The sequence below is a fragment of the Gossypium arboreum genome, chromosome 8, assembly GCF_025698485.1.
Source record: "Gossypium arboreum isolate Shixiya-1 chromosome 8, ASM2569848v2, whole genome shotgun sequence".
NCBI lineage: Eukaryota > Viridiplantae > Streptophyta > Magnoliopsida > Malvales > Malvaceae > Gossypium > Gossypium arboreum.
Genome location: NC_069077.1, coordinates 11537896 through 11555024, shown reverse-complemented (window position 1 = coordinate 11555024; position 17129 = coordinate 11537896). Strand labels below are relative to the sequence as shown.

At 36.8% G+C, this 17129-nt stretch overlaps 1 non-coding gene across 1 annotated transcript; it reads left to right on the top strand.

Moving 5' to 3' along the window:
• The first annotated feature begins 679 nt into the window (after positions 1-679).
• LOC128280325 (small nucleolar RNA R71) lies at positions 680-785 on the top strand. The gene has a single exon (XR_008270505.1). It is a non-coding gene; the product is annotated as a small nucleolar RNA R71 (small nucleolar RNA).
• Positions 786-17129: the final 16344 nt, after the last annotated feature.

Here is a 17129-nt window from a genome sequence, read left to right as displayed (position 1 = left end):
CTAAAATGAAAGGAATAATTTATAAATAAAATAAACTTTTGAAATCAAAATGAGGACCAATGCGTAATGCGGGCAAATGCACAAGGACCAAAGTTAGAAATATTCCAGATCCAAAATAAACTTTGAGAGCATCTCTTCAAGGTTCAGCTTCTTTTGTTGTTGATAGGGTGGTTGTTGGTAGCCTAGAGGTGGTTGTGGTCTTCAATTTCCTTGACCGCTCCACGAGAAATTGGGATGGTTCCTCCAACCTGCATTGTAAGTCTTACTATATGGATTGTTTTGAGGTCGAGGATTATTACCCATGTAGTTTAATTGCTCGTTATCCATGTTGTGGCCATAAGGTTGGTATTCCGAATGGCTTGTTACACCTCCACTTGCTTCGCACTGCATTACTGGGTGAACCTGTAAAGAACTATGAAAACCACCAATCTTTTTATTTAAGAGTTCTACCTGATTAGAGAGCATGGTGACCGAATCGACATTATAAACGCAGGCTATTTTCGTTGGCTTTGTCCTCATCACTTGCCACTGATAGTTATTCAGTGACATCTCCTCTATAAACTCATAGGCATCTTCAGGTGTTTTATTATTGATGGTTTCGCCAGTAGCTGTGTCAACCATTTGTCGAGTCAAATGATTCAGGCCATTATGGAACGTTTGAACCTGTAGCCAAAGCGGTAACCCATGGTGAGAGCACCTTCTCAAAAGGTCCTTGTATCTCTCCCATGCATCGTAGAGTGTTTCTAAATCCATCTGCACAAAAGAAGAGATATCATTATGTAATTTAGCCATTTTAGCCAGTAGAAAATATTTTAGTGAAAATTTTTCGGTCATTTGTTCCCAAATAGTAATTGACCCTCGTGGTAACGAGTTCAACCACTGTTTATCTTTGTTCCTCAATGAAAAAGGGATAACCGAAGACGAATGGTATCATCAGAGTCACCATTAATTTTAAATGTATCGCATAGTTCTAAGAAGTTGGCTAAATTAGCGTTGGGATCTTCATCCTGTAAACCATCAAACTAAACAAATTACTGTATCATTTGAATAGTGTTAGGTTTTAATTCAAAAGTATTTGCAACTACAGCGGGTCTAATTATGCTCGATTCAGTTCCTGTTAAAGAAGGTTTAGCATAATCATACATAGTGCGTGGAGCAGGATTTTAATTAACCGCAATTGCAGGGGGTAGCTGATTGGTTGGTTTTCAGCCATCTCTTTGGTTGGGGGTTGAGTATCGTCTTCTGTCTCGTTCTCTGTGTATCTTAAGCTTCACCTTATTTCTCTTTGATTTTTGCGAACTGTACGATTGATTTCTTCGTCAAAAAGTAATAGTCCTGACGGATTTCTTCTAGTCATAAACTATAAAAACCTGCCAAGAAAAGGAAAAAGTAAATTAATAAATAATAATAATAAATTAAAGTGCAAAAAAAATAAATGGCTAAAGTAATAAAAATTGAGTGTTCCTAATATTTTAGTTCCCCGGCAACTGCACCAAAAACTTGATCGCGTGATTTCGTGATAGGTTTTAAATATTTATAATTACTCATTCTTGAACTAACTATTATCGCTATGTAGGCAAGTGTACCTATCGAACAGTAGTATAGTTTTAACAAGACCGGATTATCGAACCCAAAGGAACTAAAAGTACTAGTAATGACTGTCTTTTTATTATCTAGCGTAAGAATAAAGAGGTTTTTGTTTTAACTAACTAATTATCTAAACTAAGAACGCACAGAGAATGGAATTCGGGAATTGCTTTTGGAAAAATCGATTGAATGAAGACAATACATAAGGAAAAATCCACCTATACTGTACTTGTTATTCTGGCTCCGAATCGGACGATTTATTCATTTAACTTGTTCCGTAGAGCTCCCTAAGTTATGTTATTATCCCTATTCAAGACTAATAACGTCTAATCCCTAGATTGAATAACCGAGAATTTTCTCTAATTAACACTCTAGGGTTGCATTAACTCGATCTATGGATCCCCTTATTAGGCTTCACCCTAATCCGGAAAAATCTTGTCACCCTATGTCTAGGCGCCCAATCAACTCCGCTTAATTATGACAAATGTACTCTTAAACAGGGTCTACCTCCTCTGAATAAGAGCTTATATTGAATCAGTATCCTGGGATATCAAAACAGGAATTAAGAACACATAATTAAGAACATGTCAAATATTTATCATACAATTTAGAAAATAATAACAAGATTCGTCTTAGGTTTCATTCCCTTTAGGTATTTAGGGGATTAAGTTCATAACTAAATAAGAAAACATCTCAGAATAATAAAGAATACAAAACATAAAGAAAACCTAAAACTCCTGAAGGGGAATTAAGGAGAGATCTTCAGTATTGATGATGATTCCGGCTTCTAAGATGAATCAATCGACTTTCTTGGAGTAATTCCTTACCCCCTACTCTGTCCTCCCCTTTCTTCCTTCTCTAGGGTGTATTTATAGGCTTTGGAATGCCTAAAAGCCCTCAAAATTAGCCTTTTTCGAATTGTACTCAACTTGGGCTTGGCAAGGACACGCCCGTGTGCGATTACTTCAGGCCATGCTCAAGCCTGCCAAATTGACACGGCCGTGTGGTCTATCGATGTGAGGAGGTCCAGCCTGTGTTGATTTCGTACTTTGGCCCGTTTCTCGTTCCTTTCGCTCTCCTATGCTCTCCTAAGTGTAAAACATGAAATTAAAGCATTAGGAGCATCGAATTCACCAATTCTAATAGAAAATCATCCATAAAATGCGTTAAACATGGGGTATAAATATGTATAAATTACAGTTTATCAATTATACATGTCAAGACTACACTGTTGGTATGATATACGAAAATGATAAAGACACTTAGGTTTTAACCCATTTACCCCATAAAAGCCTACCCATGTAATTGACCCCTAGTGAACCCCTTTGGAGCTTAACTTTTATTTCTTGATTTTACCCTTAATAATAATAACCCACAACTTAACCCTTTTTGATTCATTAAGTATTTCTCTTTTTTCATTGACTCCTTTTTATCGAGATTTGATTTAATTAATTACCTAGCTTTGTTCTTTCATTCCAATTGCTGAATTATTTCTTATTATGTATTTTCCATCATTGATTTGTTCTTAAAACAAAAAAAAAAATCGTATAGTTACAATTATTTATTGAGCTTGGTTAAGTAAAGTTATTATATTGAGAAAAAGCTCTCATCATTTGCTTTAGATTGCCGAATTCTGGCACTTTCTTGTAATTTAGTAATTTGCTTCATCCTTCTAAGTTTGGTAATTTATTAAATTAATCTCGATTCTAACCCTCTTTGGTAGCCTTTTGATAAACCGTAATTTATAAATATTTTTACCCCACATTTAACACATTTTATGGATGATTTCCTATTAGAATTGGTGAATTCGATGCTCCTAATGCTTTACTTTCACGTTTTATTCTTAGGAGAGCATAGAAAAGCCAAAGAAACGAGAAACGGGCCAAAATCAGAGAAAATGGGCCGAAGTACGAAATCAACACGGCATGGACCTCCTCATACGGGCAGACCACACGGCCGTATCAATTTGGCAAGTTTGAGCACGACCTGAAGTAATCGCACACGGGCGTGTTACACGAGCGTGTCCCTGCCGAGCCCAAGTTGAGTCCAATTCAGAAAGGCTAATTTTGAGGGCTCTTAGGCATTCCAAAGCCTATAAATACACCCTAGAGGAGGAAGAAAATGGAGGCACAGAATAGGGAGTAAGGAATTACTCCAAAGAAGCCGATTGATCCATCTTAGAAGCCTGATTCACCATCAAGACTGAAGATCTCTCCTCAATTTCCCTTCAGGAGTTTTAGGTTTTCTTTATGTTTTGTATTCGTTATTTTTCTGAGATGTTTTCCTTTTTAGTTATGAACTAAATCCCCTAAATACCTGAGGGGAATGAAACCTAAGACAGATCTTGTTATTATTTTCTGAATTGTATGATAAATATTTAACTTGTTCTTAATTATGTGTTCTTAATTCTTGTTTTGATATCCCAGGATACTGATTCAAGATTAGCTCTTATTCAGAGGAGGAATAAACCCTGTCTAAGAGTACATTTGTCATAATTAAGCGGAGTTGATTGCATGCCTAGACATAGGGTGACAAGATTTTGCCAGATTAGGGTGAAACCTAATAAGGGGATCCATAGATCGAGTTAATGCAACCCTAGGGTGTTAATTAGAGAAAAGTCTCAATTATTCAATCTAGGGATTAGACGTTATTAGTCTTGAATAGGGATAATAATATAACTTAGGGATCTCACGGAACAAGTTAAATAAATACATCATCCGATTCGAAGCAAGAATAACAAGTACAGTCTAGGTGGATTTTTCCTTAGGTGTTGTCTTAATTCAATCGATTTTCCCAAAAGTAATTTCCTAATTCCATTCTTTGTGAATTCTTAGTTTAGATAATTAGTTAGTTAAAACAAAAACCCATTTATTCTTAGGCTAGATAATAAAAAAGACAGTCATTACTAGTACTTTTAGTTCCCTTGGGTTCGACAATTCGGTCTTGCTAAAACTATACTACTTTTCGATAGGTACACTTGCCTACATCGCAATAATAGTTAGTTTCAAGAACGATTAATTCTAAATATTTAAAACCTATCACGAAATCATGCGATTAAGTTTTTGGCGCCGTTTATTTTTCTTGCAATTTGATTTAATTTAGTTACTTATTTTTTCCCTCTCTCGGCAGGTTTTTATAGTTTATGACTTGAAAAAACCCGTCAAGACCACTACTTTTTTATGAAGAAATCGATCGCAGAGTTCGCAAAAACCAAAGAGAAATAAGGCGAACCTTAAGATATACAGAGAATGAGCAAGTGAACGATACTCAAACCCCAACCGAGAGATGGCTGAAAACCAAGACAATCAGCTAACTCCTGCAATTGCGGCTAATCAAAATCCTGCTCCACGCACTATGTATGATTATGCTAAACCTTCTTTAATAGAAACTGAATCGAGCATAGTTAGACCTGCTGTAGCTGCAAATACTTTTGAACTAAAACCTAACACTATTCAAATGATACAGCAATTTGTTCAGTTTGATGGTTTGCAAGATGAGGATCCCAACGCTAATTTTGCCAACTTATTAGAACTATGTGATACATTTAAAATTAATGGTGTTTCTGATGATTCCATTCGTCTTCGGTTATTCCCTTTTTTGTTGAGGAACAAAGCTAAACAGTGGTTGAACTCATTACCACGAGGGTCAATCACTACTTGGGAACAAATGACCGAAAAATTTCTATTAAAATATTTTCCACCGACTAAAACGGCTAAATTACGTAATGATATCTCTTCTTTTGTAGAAGATAGATTTAAAAACACTCTACGATACATGGGAGAGATACAAGGACCTTTTGAAAAGGTACCCTCACCATGGGTTACTGCTTTGGCTTCAGGTTTAGACATTCCATAATGGCCTGAATCCTTCGACTCAACAAATGGTTGACGCAGCTGCTGGCGGAACCATCAATAATAAAACACCTGAAGATGCTTATGAGTTCATAGAGGAGATGTCTTTGAATAACTATTAGTGGCAAATTACGAGGACAAAGCCAACGAAAACAACCGGTGTTTATAACGTCGATTTGGTCACCATGCTCTCTAATCAGGTAGAACTCTTGAATAAGAAAATTGATAGTTTTTTTTGTTCTTCACAAGTTCACCCAGTAATGCAGTGTGAAGCAAGTGGAGGTGGACCAAGCCATTCAGAATACCAATCTGATGGTCACAACATGGATAACGAGCAATTAAATTACATGGGTAATAATCCTCGACCTCAAAATAATCCATATAGTAACACTTATAATGAAGGTTGGAGGAACCGCCCAAATTTCTCATGGGGAGGCCAAGGAAATCAGCGACCACTTCCGGGCTACCAACAGCCACCCTATCAATAGGAAAAGAAACCGAACCTTGAAGAGATGCTCACAAATTTTATCTCGATATCAAAAACCCGTTTTCAGAATACTGAGACAGCACTTAAAAATCAACAAGCGTCGATCCAAGGGCTCAAAACTCAGATAGGTCAACTTTCCAAACTAATCTCCGAACGACTACAAGGGAGCTTGCCAAGTAATACCGAACCTAACCCAAGGGAACAACTTAACGCGATTAATGTTCAAGATGAAGAAGGATTTGTTGAGCCTGAGCTAGAATCGAGACAAGAAACTGTAGTAAGCAAAGGTCAAGGTGAGGTAGATCACAATAAAAACAAATCGGTGAATGTCAAATATAAACCTCATGTGTCATACCCCAACACGACAAGGAGAGACCGCTCAGAAGAACAATTTGGTAAATTCCTTAAACTCTTAAAAAAATTGCATATTAACTTACCGTTTATTGAAGCTCTATCATAGATACCAAACGTAATTAAATTTTTAAAGGAGCTTTTAACAAATAAGCGGAAGATGGACGAGGCATCACATGTGGAGCTAAACGCAGTTTGCTCAACTATTCTCCAGAATAAACTACCTAACAAACTTAAAGATCCATGGAGTTTTACAATTCCTTGCTTAATTGGTAGTTTAGATGTTAATAATGCATTAGCTGATTTGAGGGCTAGTATTAACATCATGCCTTACAAAATGTTCAAACAATTAGGTCTCGGGAAACCCAAACAGACTAGGATGAGCATTCAATTAGCATATAAAACTATAAGATTTCCTAGGGGTATTATTGAAGATGTGTTAGTTAAAATCGATAAATTTATATTTCCCGTTGACTTCATTGTTCTAAACATAGAGGAGGATAGCAACACTCCTTTAATTCTAGGAAGACACTTTTTAGCAACTGCTAATACAATTATTGATGTTGGCACAGATGAACTCACACTTCGTATGGGAAACGAAACAATCATCCTTCAAGCTTGTAATTCTGGCAACACAATGGAAATTGAAGGTGATCGTCTAAACCATTTTACTAAAACTAACAATATGTGCAACCTTCTTTGCAGGAAATGAGTCTGAAGAAAGTACATGAACCATTCTCAAGCAATAGTAGAGGACCCATTCATGAAGATCGAAGGTTACAAATTGAGGAGCTAGATGAATGGCGGACGTATAAACCGAGAACACCTGACAAACCGAATCTAAGATAGAACAAGCTCAATCCCTTTCCAAATCAACATAAGTTTGGAGATAGAGTCTTATTAGATGCCACAGATCCCCACATTATCGCTGCCACATCGAATGAAGAAATCCCTCTTACTGTACTCAGCATTTTCCCATTCGGTACGATCGAGGTGAGTCATCCCAAGTTCGGCACTTTTAAGGTAAACAACACCCGTTTAAAACCTTATTTTGATGAGATTAATAGCAGGAATGAGGAGTATAAACTCCTCAAACTACTATGATCATTCAACGGAGAGGTAAGTCAAGCTTAGATTATAAATAAGCGCTTCTCGGGAGGCAACCCGAGCACTAACTGTATTAACTTCTTTAAAATTTAGTCTTCAACATCTAACTTACTAACGGAGCGCTTGAATACAGGTTTTCCACAAGGACACGGCCAAGAGCACGGGCGTGCTTAGGGGCATGTGAAAACAAGACAATAATTTTTCCCAAACACGGGCTATGATAAAACGCCACGGCTGTGCAATATGGCTGTGGTCGAACCTGCCGAAACAACACGGGGGTGAGACACGCCCGTGTGGAAGAACCGTGGGTGAACCTGTTAAAACAGCACGGGCGTGCAACACGCCCGTGTCTAGCACCCGTGGTTGAACCTGTTAGATTGACACAAGCGTGGGTCTGAATACACGGGCGTGGGAGAAGCGAACAACGTCAAACACGGTCGTGCGACACGGTCGTGTGCACCCACACGCCCAAGGAACACAGGCGTGTACTAAATGTCAGACGCACCCAAATTCAAAATTCGCGAATCACACGGGCTGAAATTGGGGAACATGAGCGTGTTACTTGGCCATGTGCCTCAAAATCTATAAATACCCTGCACTATTCATTGTCTTCCCCACTCAAAACCCTAACCCTAGCTGCTACAATTCTACACGGCCTTCTTGCCACGCCCATGCGCCGTCTCCAACTCCATTTTTGACACCCATTCTCCTCTTTCTAGCGTTTGTTCACTCTTTTCTCATTTATTCTTACTAATTTCTAGGGCTATTTATCATAATAATATGAAATTTTTCATGTTCATTTCTTATTTTTATCATACAAATGTTTTACCTAGAATAGTTATTATCTTTCTCATGTTAAAATTCTTACTATTATATGATTTCTCTACTTTATTTGATTAGTTAGAAGTAAATATTCATGATTAGAACAATATATATATACTCATGCCTTTAGTGTTAACATTTTTCATCCGTCACACATGTTGCATTCCATGAAATTCGTTGTCATTTTTATGCCATACAATTGATTGCTTTGATTAACTTGTTAGTCTTAGTAGTTGCTGAAGTTATGATTGTTATTTACAAATTATCTTCATTTTACTTTGATCATTCCTCAACATGAATTAACGGTTTTTGATCGCAGGTACCATGTCGTCTTCACGAGGAAAGAAAACCACCGTACTTGCTTCAAAGAAGAGGAATAGAGCGTCATCTTCTGCGGGTCCAACCACGAAAATTCGTCACCCTCTCCTGCAGTTCCCCCGGGGGCCCCAAGAAGAGCTTTTCCAAATACTTCGGGCCCGACCTTTAATTGCAGGCCGCTGCATCGATTGGGCTACCGTAGAAGTTCAGTTGGCTGATGCAATTCGGGCCCTCCTAACCACCGACCCTTGGGAGCTGTTCTTTGGGATCATCGAACCAATAGACCTCGAGCTCACGATGGAACTATGCTCAACGTTCCATCTTCAGACCGTAATGATGAATTACGATGATTCCGGAAAGGTCCATTTTCGCCTAGGAGGGTTAGTCCGCCAACTAAGCGTCCCAGAGTTAAGTGCTACACTGGGCTTATATACGGAGGAGTTCAAGGAGGAGAATGAACTACATGCTCTCACTTGCCACATACATTTCTCTCCCTCGAAGTGCTGTCACACTTTGGCCCCTGGCTACAATCCTAGCCGCTCCAAGGCATCAGCTCTCCCACCATCCCTGAGGTACTTACACGCCATTTTGACTTACACGATTACAGGGAGGCGAAAGAGCACTGACGTTGTCAACACTCACGACAACTACTTCTTATGGTGTATGTCGCACGGGCACGTCATCGACCTTGCTTATTTTATCGCCCTCGCGATTCAGCACCAGATGGAGCGGCATAGGAAGGGGGTCATCTCCATTGGCCCTTATGTTACTCGGTTGGCTCGACCCTTCGGGCTCCTCAGCACCGCAGCCCAAGAATCATCCCTTACCTTCATTGGCCAGATGTCTCCACAAGGCATCTCGAGCATGCTTAGCATGAGGATGATTGAGAGGCACCGAGGAACCTACCCTCCCCAATATCGTCTCGCCCAATCTACCGAGGAGGAGGCCTACGAGGACATTCCTGATGATGTCCCTCCACAGCACGAGGACTCACCGACTCAGCCACCACCACCACCCTCTCGTCCAGTTCATGCAGCGGCTTCATATGCTAACATCTCTGAGCGCCTCACTAGATTCGAGCAGCAGTATTTTCAACGACTTGACAACATTGATGCTACTCTATAGTAGATTTGTCAGCACCTCCACATCTCATCGCCAGACCCACCGCGTGAACCATCCAACAATGAAGATGTTTAAAAACATTTATTTATTATTTTATATTTTTAATTTTTATTAAAACTACTTTGTATTTTTATTAGATTTTTTAATTTTATTTTTAATTATCAATTTCGGTTATTTCTTTATGAGTAATTATTCTTCCTAATATCCCCTAAAAAGTTCTTGATTTTATCATAGTTATATAGAGCTCTTAAGCTCATCATCGCATAGGAACTAACAACTCCATCGGGAAAGGTTCTTCACAACTGCCATGTCCTGATCGACCACGACCATAGTTACCACTAGATATAATATTCTTTTGGCACAGGACTTATGGACTAATGAACCTCTATGACCGCCGGAGTATCCTCCTCCACTCTCGAACCGATTACTCTCCAAAACTCCAGTTCGAGGAATTCATCATACAGGAAGTTTCACTTCTCTCCCTATCTTATTTTTATACTTTAATATCTATCTTTGTACATTGAGGGCAATGTACATCTTAAGTATGGAGGGGTATTTATTTCATTATCAGAAAAATCCCTGAATGACTACCTTGTTCTCTTGAAAAGCTCTCATATCATATTTAGGATAAATTTTGATTGATTTATGATTTTTGTTGATATATCTTAAATTAAAACATAGGCATTTATGCATTTATTGTTTAAACCTCAAGACATTAGAGAATCAAGCATGATAAGTTGATTTTTAAGAATTTAAAATCTTAGATTGTTTCCCCAAAGTTTAGGTATTATTTTGAGTTGGAATTCACAAAGTTTTAAACATCAAAAAGCCATAATTTTTGTGAGATTTTTGAGCCTTTTGAGCATCTATTAATTCTTTCATGCTCACTTTTATTATTGCTTTGAGTGCGTCAATATTGAACTGTTATTCTAGAACTTGCTTGATTATGCATGTCGAGACCACACCATTTGATTTAATATGTCAAAATGATTAAGGCACTTAGGATTAACCCACTCATGCCATGAAAAGCCTACCTCTACGATTAACCCCTATTAAACCCCCTTGAGCCTAACAAGTCATTTCTTGTATTACCCTTAATATTAACCCTTAATCTATTATTGTTGAAATCCCCTAAATTAATCCCTATTTTTGTCGAGATTTGAGTTGAATAAATTGCTTAGCAATGTTTTGTTCTTAATAGTTAGTCTATGTTATTTAACTTGTTCTAAAAAAAAACTATGTATACACATTAGTAATTCTATATTCTGAGAAGAAGCTCTGTTGTACGCAAGTGATGATTAACTCGTTTTCTAGTTAGGCAATTTTCCAATTCAATCTTGATTCTCACCCTTTCTTTCAGCTTATGACCACACCCCCTAACCAAGCCTCATTACAACCCTCTAAAGACCTTTTGATTGATGTTTCATCTCAATTTATCAGTGGTGGAGATTTGATTTTCATGCAAGCCTATGGTAATGACTTTTCATTGTTGACTATTGAGTGCTTCATTTATTGTCCTTAAAACACCTCGAGTGATTTGAGTGAATCTTTAGTGAGGATGTGAAACTCTGTGATATTTTGAATCAAAGGTAATTACTTAGATGAGGGGAGACACCTATGTTTGCATGATTAAATACTCAACTTGGAATGTTTGAAACTTTTATGTTCTTTTAGTTGGATTCTCAATAATCACCTATGGATTATTTTGAGATATTATCAATAGAAATTATAAGTTGAGAAGAATTTATTTTGATTATGAGTTGAGAATTTTGCTTGAGGATAAGCAAATGCTTAAGTGTAGGGTTATTTAATAAACCGTAATTTATACAGATTTTTACCCCATATTTAACGCATTTTATGGATGATTTCCTATTAGAATTGGTGAATTCGATGCTCCTAATGCTTTAATTTCATGTTTTATACTTAAGAGAGCATAGGAAAGTAAAAGGAACGAGAAACGGGTCAAAATCGGAGAAAATGGGCCAAAGTACGAATCAACACGGCCTGGACCTCCTCACACGGGCAGACCACACAGTTGTGTCAACTTGGCAAGCTCGAGCATGGCCTGAAGTAATCGCACACGGGTGTGTTACACGAGCGTGTCCCTACTGAGCCCAAGTTGAGTCCAATTCAGAAAAGGCTAATTTTGAGGGCTCTTAGGCATTCCAAAGCCTATAAATACACCATAGAGGAGGAAGAAAAGGGAGGCACAGAATAGGGAGTAAGGAATTACTCCAAAGAAGCCGATTGATCCATCTCAGAAGCCGGATTCACCATCAAGACTAAAGATCTCTCCTCAATTTCCCTTCAGGAGTTTTGGGTTTTCTTTATGTTTTGTATTCGTTATTCTTCTGAGATGTTTTCCATTTTAGTTATGAACGAAATCCCCTAAATACCTAAGGGGAATGAAACCTAAGACAAATCTTGTTATTATTTTCTGAATTGTATGATAAATATTTAACTTGTTCTTAATTATGTGTTCTTAATTCTTGTTTTGATATCCCAGGAATATGATTCAAGATAAGCTCTTATTCAGAGGAGGTAGACCCTATTTAAGAGTACATTTGTCATAATTAAGCGGAGTTGATTGGGCGCCTAGACATAGGGTGACAAGATTTTGCCGGATTAGGGTGAAGCCTAATAAGGGGATCCATAGATCGAGTTAATGCAACCCTAAAGTGTTAATTAGAGAAAATTCTCGGTTATTCAATCTAGGGATTAGACGTTATTAGTCTTGGATAGGGATAATAACATAACTTAGGGATATCTACGGAACAAGTTAAATGAATAAATCGTCCGATTCGGAGCCAGAATAACAAGTACAGTCTAGGTGGATTTTTCTTTAGGTGTTGTCTTAATTCAATCAATTTTCCAAAAGGAAATTCTCCAATTCCATTCTCTGTGAATTCTTAGTTTAGATAATTTGTTAGGTAAAACAAAAACCCCTTTATTCTTAGGCTAAATAATAAAAAGACAGCCATTACTAGTACTTTTAGTTCCCTTGGGTTCGACAATCCAGTCTTGCTAAAACTATACTATTGTTCGGTAGGTACACTTGCCTACATCGCGATAATAGTTAGTTTCAAGAACAATTAATTCTAAATATTTAAAACCTATCACGAAATCACGCGATCACCTTTATCCACACCTTTAACCCAAGCCCTATTAAAACCCTGCTTAAGACCTTTTGATTTGTGTATCATCTCATTCAATATGGTGGAGATTTGATTTTCATGCAAGCTTATGGTAATAACTTTTCATATTTGACTAATGAGTGCTTAATCATTGAACCTTAAACACACTGAGTGATTTGAGTCAACCTTTAGTGAGGATGCCAATCAATGTCAATTTGGAATTAAAGATAATTACTTAGATAAAGGGTGATGCCTATAATTTTATGATTAAAATGCTCAACTTTGACTATTTGAAACCTTAATGTTCTTTTAGTTAAATTTTCAATGTATGACTGCTTGTGGAATATTTTGAAACATTATTAATGAGAATTATAAGTTAAGAAGAATTTATTTTGATTATGAGTTGAGGATTTTGCTTGAGGACAAGCAAATGCTTATGTGATATCTCGAATTAGGGTCTAATCAGAATAGTGGTTTCGGGACCACAAATTCGAGATAGAAATAATTATTTTATGATTATTTTGAGGTCTATGATATGATTGCATGATTGTGTGAAAATTTCGTGAAGAAATTCTATGCATAAAGTGCTTAATTTGAAGTTAGGGACTAAATTGAATAAGTTACAAAACTTGCATTCTAGAAGTTTCTAGTATGAAATTGCTTTGAAATATTAATTAGGAGGTCTTAAATAGGAATTTGACCAATTTCTAAGTTTATGGACAAAAATTGGACATGGATGGAATTTTTGAAAGTTTAGTAAGGAAGGGCATTTTGGTCATTTGAATATTAAATGAAATAAAATGGGACAAATAACACAAAAATGATCATCTTCTCCATAAGTTGCTGCCAAATTTTTCTCTCCACCATAGCTAGGGTTTCAACACTTTTAAGCCTTGATTGTAAGTGATTTCTATGCCCGTTTTTAATGTTCTTTACATTTTTGAAATCCTCGTAGCTCGATTTAACTATTTCTACCAATATTTTGAGCTAGGGTTTATATTTAAAATTTTTCCCATGGATGATATGTATGAATTTTGATGTTTTATGGTAGAATATGAAGTTTGACATTGTGTTAAACAACTTTTGCTAAGTGATTTTTCGTAAAAACGAGTAAAATGACATAATCGGTAAAATTACCTAATATTCATAAGTACATATTAGAGTGTGAATTTGATGTTGCTATAGAAGGGAAAAATGATCAGCATGTCATAAAACATAAGAAAAGAGGATGAGGTTTAATTTACGAGCTTTGGGGCAAAAGTGTAAATATGTGAAAATTTAGGGGCAAAATGGTAATTTTACCAAAGTTCGTATTAAGGGCTATTTTGATGAATGTGTGTATTAAATAAATTAATATGGTATTATAGATCAAGAGAAAAGAGATTCGAGTTGAGATCAGGGGAAAAATAAAGTTTACGAGGAATAGGCTCGACTATTCTCATTTTGTATCGAGGTAAGTTCATATGTAAATATTGTAATATAACCGTTATTTTAAATCATTTAATGCTATTTGTATGATATTATGATTGTTATCATGCAATTCTATGCTTTGTGGTCATTGTTGGACAACATGCAAAAATTTTATGAATTATGTGAAAAATGTGAAAGACTACCGAAGTATCGTCATTGGTATTCCAAGGAGAATGGTAAAGGAGTACGAACAAGGAAAGTCTTATTGAACCTTAGGAATAGATTCAGATATTTAGGTATCCGAACTCGTTGAGTTGAGTCTGAGTTCACTTATGGATGCGAATGCCTGAGCTCGTTGAGTTGAGTCCGAGTTCGTGAGATGTAACTAGGCATCCGAACTCGTTGAGTTGAGTCCGAGTTCACTTATGGATGCCAATGCCCGAGCTCATTGAGTTGAGTCCGAGTTTGCTTATGGCGAGTTACATGGTAGGTTGGCTACATATGTGGCACTTATGTGCAAACTTTCCATGTATCTGAGTTATATTCCGATGTGTTCAACGGGTAAAATTCTAGTGAGATGAAAGAATACTCAAGATGCAAGTGACGTATTGGTAAGTGTTGTGGAATGCGCACTTTGGACAGGTATGTACTTAACCCTCGGGTTGAGACTTGATACGACAACAATAATGTAGTAAAACGATGAATGATGAATAGAAATGTGATATATGTTTTGGTGATATTATGCTAATGTTGGTTGGTATAATTGCTTTGTTAAGTTATTTGTTATTTGCATGTGAACTTACTAAGCATTTATGCTTACTCCCTCCCTTCCATTCCTTGTAGTTTTGACAAGCCGGTTTGGAGATCAGGACGGTCGGAGGCACGCTCAGACTATTAACGGACCATCTCGGTATGGTGGCTTGCATATTTTGCGAATATGGCATGTATAGCATTATAATCCTTTTGTGTATATAATCTTATGATATAGTTCATGGATGGAATGGAAATGTTTGAGAATGATTAGCTATTGGAGTGGCTAATCGAGATTACATTTGATAACACGTATGCTTTATGTGCTAACTAATCTATGGAAATCCATAAAATGGTGAAATTAGCTATAAAACAGAATCACACAGCAGCAGTGGCGTGAGTTTCAAAAATCACTAAAAATAGTAGAGATAGAATTAGATGATGAATAAAATATGGAATTGAAGCTTAATGAATCTATTTTCATGTGGAAGAAACAAAATAGGTAAAAGAGTTTTATTTTATCAAATATTTACATTTTGGTGAAATAGGGTCAGAGCAATTTCTGAATCCCCTGTTCTAAATTTAAAAATTTACCATAAATTGTATAAAAACAATTAGGAGTTTTACCTTACATGTATGAAATCCTTGTGAGAAACAAACAGCATAGTCATTGAAACTCTGGACAGGGATATATCGATCCAGTAATACGTGGGTCGAGTAGCCGAACCCTAAAACAGGGGAGACTTTAACTAATAAACTGTACTAATTGGCCCAACCAAAAATTCTATAAAAATTTTACTAAGTAGATATATGTGTCTATTTTCAGGGAAAATTTGCGGAATTGGATTTTGAGTTTTGTAACTCGAGATATGGATTTTTTTAGCTACTGTGACGCAGTTAGCCAGCTTGTCTGGAAATTCTAAAATAAATTGTTTGAGCTGTTTAATTAATGAATTAAGTCCGTTAACACCTCGTGCTCGACTCCGGCGATGGTCTCGGGTACGGGGGCGTTACAGCTTAAGTGTGGGGATATTTGATAAACTGTAATCTGTACATATTTTTACCTCATGCTTGGCATATTTATGAATGATCTTTTATTGTTTTTAGTGAATTTGATGCTCCTAATCTTTTAATTTCATGTTTTATACTTAGGTGAGCATAGGAGAGTAAAAAGAGTGAGAAACGAGCCAAAAACGGAGAAAATGGGTCAACGTGGGAAATCAACACGGCCTGAACTTCCTCACACGGTTATACCACATGCCCGTGTCTATATAGCAGACTTTAACACAGCCTAAGCCACCCCACGGGCGTGGCACACGGCTGTGCCCTTGTCGAGCCCAAGTCTAGTTCTACTCAGAAAAGGCCACTTTTGAGGGTTTTGAAGCATTCTAAAGCCTATATAAACACCCGATGAGGCACCTAGAAGGAACACACGGAGTGGGAGGCAAGGAATTACCCAAAGAAAGCCGATTGATCTATCTTAGAAGCCGAATTCTCCTTCAAGACTGAAGATCTCCCTTCAATTTCCTTCAGGGGTTTTTGGGTTTGTTTATGTTTTGTTATTATTATTCTTCTGAGATGTTTTATTTTACACATATGAACTAAATTCCCTAAATACCTAAGGGGTATGAAACCTAAGACGGATCTTGTTACTATTTTTTGAATTATATGATAAATACTTGATTTGTTCTTAATTATGTGTTCTTAATTCTTGCTTTAATATTCCAGGATATTAATTCAAGTATTGATGTGCTTATTTAGAGGAGCCAAAGTCCCTGTCTAAGAGTATATCTAGCATAATTAAGCGGAGTTGATTGCACCTAGACATAGGGCGACATAAATCTGTCGGATTAGGGCCAAACCTAATAAGGGAATCCATAGATCGAGTTAATGCAACACTAGGGGTTTTAATTAGAAAGAGATTTCAATTAATCAACCTAAGGTTAGACGTTTTTAGTCTTGAGAGAGATAATAATATAAATTAGAGATTTCTACGAATCGAGTCAAGTGAATAAATCATCTAGTTCAGAGTCAAATAACAAGTGAAGTTTAGGTGGATTCTTCCTTGGGTATTGTCTAAATCAATCAGTTTTTCCCAAAAGTATTTCCCCAATTTACTTCCTGTGCATTCTTAGTTTAGTTAATTAGTTTAGATAAAGCAAATCCCCTTATTTTTAGGCTAGATAATAA